We start from the raw sequence: 6,148 nt of genomic DNA, 5'->3' as shown, positions 1-6,148 counted from the left end.
ATAAGCTTCATATATATATATATATATATATATATATATATATATATATATATATATATATACCGAAAGATGAAAACGAATTTCGGAAACTGCTTTTTGCTGTCGTGTTTACATGTTAAGGTCTGAAGTGGATGTGTTAACGCAGTTAAATATGGCGTCTGGAAAACAGCTGATCCAGTTTCTGATTTGGTCAACATGATCGTTATTTCTCTTCACTTCAGTATTACAGGTAGACAGTTTCATTTTCAGTCTAATATTTCTGCTTCTCCTTCACTGCATAATAAGTACATTCTAGCTGAATATTCTGAAAACAAGATGTAACTTGATTATCCAAGCATGTTTCAATACTGGTTCTGTTTACATCGGAGCGAAAAACGATTGCGGAATTGGAAAATGGGAAACTAGAAGGGGATTTCCAGTATCGATTTTGAAGTGTTTACATGACCATCCAGAAATGGTACTGGGGAATCGCTTTACGAAATCCGGTTTTGGGAATCCCACGTACATGGTGTGATTGGGAATTTAGAAAAACCGTAGATAAACTGTTAGAAACTAAATCGAATCATATCCAAGAACTATAACTACCAGTATCTGTTGAAAACGCCGAATCTACCAAAGTAAGAAATACACATTAATTTTCTCAAAATACAGCCTACATAACTGAAAAAAATGCTACTAAACGAAAGAGCCAAAATCAGAAAAAAAAGTAAACTAAAAGTACACTTACAAGCTCAGCTATTTTTCCAAAGTCTGATGCTATTGATAATGGCTCCCTTAATCCTTGGAAATAATATTTGCTTCACGAATAATTGTAGCTCATATTAATACTCGAAACAACAAAATATTTTCAATTAATAATTCCTCATAAATCAACTACACACCTTCTCCGCTATAAGATTCATTGGGTTTGCCAATTCACTCCCATATCGGCACATTTCATCCTAACCTAGAACTCCAGCTAAACGAATCCATTATTGTGACATTAACACGTCATTCCATGTGAATTCAACGAGGGACTCACCTAATAGCGTCAGATATGGCTGAAATTTAGCACGCCAATGCTACCATGTGTGGAATCCTTGTGTACAAAGTACTAGGCTTCCTTGACAATTATTTCAACAAGTACAGTTTGCAAAAGAAGATGGTGTGACCCAGAAACTGCAACGCGCATTTGGCAATCAATCTACAGAGCCAACTTCAGGGATTAATAACTTAGGAACTATTCCTCACAGTCCAGTGAAATTATTGCCACCTAGTACCATCTAGTTAGGAAACACAAAGCGTGTATCAAAACACCAACAACATGTTTCTGAAGTAAAATAAAAAAATGTCAGAATGTGATAAAAATGTAATATGTTTAAAGAAACATATTGTAGGTGCCCACCATGCCAAATATAATTCACTCAAGAAGAGGATAATAGTTTTTGTAGTAAGCCTGATGTGGGCTTAACACAGACACAACACATCATGTCCACATATTTCACACATCCTGAGTTAAAAGCACAGGAAAATACAGAAAATTGAAAAATCAGCGGCAAAAAATTTATTTTGGAAGTGTTGTAGCACAAAAGGCACTAGTGATATCCAAACAAAATTTCACACACTGCATAAGTACACCATAAAGTAACACAGGGTGATTCACAAAGATAAGCAAATATTTTAATATGTTATTCTACAAATAATACTAAAGAAAAATGTTCATATAAACATAGGTTTGCAAATGTTTACTTATGGAGTTACGGCTAATAAAAGACTTTGCCTGAAATTTAGCAACTTTGCTAATATGAAGCCACCATAAAACTGTATGAGGTTAAGGTAAAGCATGATTTCCAGTTATCTTGTTGTTATTGATATGGTGAATCTAATAAAACACGTCCTAGACGTGTATCTGTGGTAGTTTTCCAGAACATCCAGAGAAGCAAAGAAGTAATTTTGTAAAATTTTTAATTTATTAACTACTTGGACCAATTTGTTTTTTAAATTCCTTACAAAGTTTTCAATGGAAGTTGTAGAGAATTTAATTTAGGGAAAATGATGGTAATAATGTTAACTGAATCTGTAAGAATGCGTCAGATAATCTGATTTTATTAATACCATAGCACATGTGAATTCATGTTAAATCGGAAAAAATAAAGCTCAGTGTTAAGGACATTGTACACTGTACATACAATTTCACAATACATACCCAATATATGTTCAAAACTGTCTCCACCGAGTTCAATGCACTTAGCTGCACATGTATGAACAGATTTTGTTGCTCGTTTCATTTTCACATAGTTGTTCTTAATTTCGTCTCGTGCATTCACAATGCAAGCAAGTAATGCCTCACATATATTGACTTTGCCCTCATAAACTATGTCTTTCATCCATCCCCATACACAAAAATCCATTACTGATAAATTGGGCCACCTGAATGGCCACAGACGTGTAGCACTACGACCAATCCATTTCTGGGGAAAATGTTCATTTAAATTTGTAGTGGCGGCGTTGGTGAAATGTAGAGACGCGCCGTCATGTTCAGAATACATTTGTAATCGCGTAGCAAGTGGAACATCTTCGAGCAACCGGGGCATTTCTTCTTGAAGGGATTGTAAGTACGTCTCGCCAGTCAGACGTCCTGAGAAAATGAACGGTAGTGCGCGTTTATTATACCACACCACACATTTATGCTAAATTGCTGCTGGAAGCTGCATTGCCCATTAGTATTTAACCAGTTGCACAACTCCAAGTGAAGGGCTGGATCTCCTGAAAGTGAATAATGCACTTTTTGTTTATGGTAAGGATACAAATTATTGTACTTCAGTGTATGCCCTACCTTAGGTTGTGAAATGTCTAATCGTTGAGAGATACGTCGTTTACTGGTACCTGGGCTACATTGAAGAGCATCCATAATATCCTCATCATCGTCATCATGTATCGAGTGCTCGTATTGATTATGAACGCTAGGTAGAGAACCTGTCTCCCGTAACATTTGAAATACTCCACGAATGTCTCATGCATTCGGAATCTTCCGAGTTGGAACGTACACCAACTGCAGCTATAGCATTACCATCACATTTGCCATAAATATAGGCTACACCATATCGGCACATTCCTCTGTCGTAAATTTGAAGGCATCCCTATTTCATAAATAATCTACAAACTGCAACAGTTACTATGTGGCTTCGCTTAAATATACTGTTGTTATTATGTTCTTTCACTGAACAATATAGAAAATTAACTTGTGTCAAAGTTAGGAAACGATTGAGACAACTCACTAACGGTTGCCAACAATGACATAAACAAATTTAATTGTGTAATGATCTTTGCTTCCCTGGATGTTGTGGAAAACTACTGCAGATACACGTCTGGGACATGTTTTATTGGATTCACCAGATTAATAACACCAAAATAAATGGAAATTGTGCTTTACTTTAACGTTGTACAGTTTTGCGATGGCTTCATATTAGTGAAGTTGCTAAATTTCAGGCAAAATGTTTTATTAGCTGTAATTCCATATCTAAACATTTGCAGAACTATGTTAATATAAACTTTTTTCTTTAGTTTTACTTGTAGAGTAGCATATTAAAATATTTACATATCTTCGTGAATCACCCTCTATGTTTCAAAATTTCATCTTATTGCAAGGCATTTGGGTACAACGAAAATTGACGGAGTTGTATTTGGTGACGTGACCATTGTTTCAGAACTCAATTTCGGAAAAAATAAAAAAACATATCTTAAGACTCTTCTGCCTCTTCTTATACTCTCCCCCACTGTTTAATCACGGAGCAACAACATATTATAGCGAACTCGAAAAATTGTTTGTCACATCACACAATATAAAAAATACCAATGACGTCGCCCCACACTAGGCGCCAACAGTTAATTGATATCAATAATTAAATGAAATCAGACACAAAAGGTTATGACATTAAAGAGTTTATACATGAAAGGAACAAATTGCTTGATGATTAAAATATGAAAGAAATGTATTTATTTCAGTACTGTTTAATCGAAACAAAACAAATTTATAAATCTCAGGGTCGATTTGACTAGACATGGACATGACTGAGCTATCCGAGACAAGGGGGAATGAATTGTCTCACCATTATTTGTCATCATTCATCGTGTAGTGCTGGTGGCTGCAGGCGCTACGTCGGCTTCCCTCACGAGCAATCGCGCTTTTGAGGTGAAACCCAGGTAAGATCTCCGCATTGTCTGTCCATTGTCGGTGGCGTGGCTGAAGCTGTGATATCACGGAGTCGGAAGGCGTATGTTGGCGACAGGTGGAAGAGAGCCCATCTCCTCTGGCTTCTGTGCTGTCTCGCCGACTCTCTCTTCTTTCCTCCTACATTTCCCAGCTCTACTCTTCCTCTAAATTTTCTCCTCTCACGGTGTTGTCATTGGCGGTCTCAATTCGCAATGCAGCTCAATGTCAGATCGTCGTTTCATGGCTACATTTCTCCCAGTGCACGGTGGGAATACTTTATCCTGCGTGGGCTGGTGTGTGCCTTGGGAATTGGCATCTGTCTCACGATTTCACGTTCTTATGATGTTTTTCTGGTTTCTGAAGCTGTTGTGAGAGGAGCTACACAACACTTCTTTGTAACCGCTATCTGTTCATGACGCCTGGGTCTTTGGTCTTTGTCTCAGAGTCTGCTGGCGTCGGTGATTTATAAGGAATGTCCTTACTGTCAAGAAAAACATCTTATGAATGCTGAGCTGTTTCAGACGCCTCCCTGCGCAAATTCTACGCACTTTGTGTACGCTCCTCCCTGTGGGCGCGGGGTGCTGGAATTGTGAGCATATTCCTACTTTCCAAGGTAGGTAAATTGACTGCTGCCAGGTTAGAAAGGCATAGTTAGCCCCGATTTCACCCGGAACAAGTCCCGCCTATTCACTCCCTCCGGAACAAATTCCGCCCATTCAACCCTGGTTTTCCTGTCTTTGTTCGTCGTTTGGTCCTAAGCGGGTATTACACGACGATCCGCCGCGAATGGCACTGGCCTATCGCGACAACCATCCGGCGTTAGAACGGGTGAAACTACGAAAATTAGCAGACATCACACAGAATAGAGAGCAGTTCTAAACTGCCGTCAGTCCGCACATGCGCAGTAGGCAGCGCTAACGCGCGCATGCGCAGAAGGGGCTACTGCAATGTTTTCTGCTTGTTATTTGCTTACTGCTTGGTGGCTAGTAGCTCATTTCAGATTTTCGTGTTGGGGATTTTCCGTGTTTCTTTCAGTAAGTAGGTTTTCATAAGTGCAGAGAAAAAATTTTTTTGTGCCAGTAGACTTCCTTTTGTACTAGCTGTTTGTAAAAGCATTATTTCTATTGATTACTTCGTATTCTAGTAATGAAATGGATCAAAGAGACGTTAAGCGTCTTAATTCGGGTATACAGCGAGGAAAGGTGTGCGTGTGATTCGCTGTACGATGCGTCGGCAATAGTTTCTTTCTGAGTAGTATGCATATAGCGCCACACGGTGATTTTCGATTTGTATCGTAATGCTTTAGATTACGAAAGTTCATGTTTGTTTTGATTGCATCTCTTGTTTACTTCAGCACGCCAGAAAAGAGAATCTCGTAGTGATAGGCGACGAAGTTCGTGCAGTTTTTCCCAGTGCGATAGATGAGGCCAGAAAAACCCTTGAGTAGCACTTATATACCATATATTCAGTCCCCTCCCGGTAGCTGAGCATGGTAGCTCAGCGTGTTCAGTCGGATGGTTAGCAGCCCTCTGTAATAATAATAATAAAAAAAAAACTGAGTGAATGGATCAACAACAAACTTCAATGTGTGTCATGGGACGTCTGCCCCAAACAAGGCAACAAATATGAACGAACAAAATGAGATAAGAAAAAAAGTGGTCAGCGTGACAGTACGTCAATCCAAAGGGCCGGTTTCGAGTCCTGGCTGGGCCAGAGATTTTCTACGCAGGGACTGGAGGTTGTGTTGTCCTAATCATCATTTCATCGCCATCGAGGCGCAAGTTGCCGAAGTGGCATCAAGTCGAAAGACTTGCACCCAGCGAACGGCTTCCCTGACGAGAAGCCCTAGTCACATGACATTGACCTTATATTCAAAACTTGGACAAATAACACAAGTACACCTATAAGTATTGGTCCTTTCAAGTGCTGCACATTGCAGTGCATACATCCACAACA

This window comes from Schistocerca nitens, chromosome 2, assembly GCF_023898315.1.
Source record: "Schistocerca nitens isolate TAMUIC-IGC-003100 chromosome 2, iqSchNite1.1, whole genome shotgun sequence".
Classification (NCBI taxonomy): domain Eukaryota; kingdom Metazoa; phylum Arthropoda; class Insecta; order Orthoptera; family Acrididae; genus Schistocerca; species Schistocerca nitens.
This window is presented reverse-complemented; position numbering follows the sequence as displayed.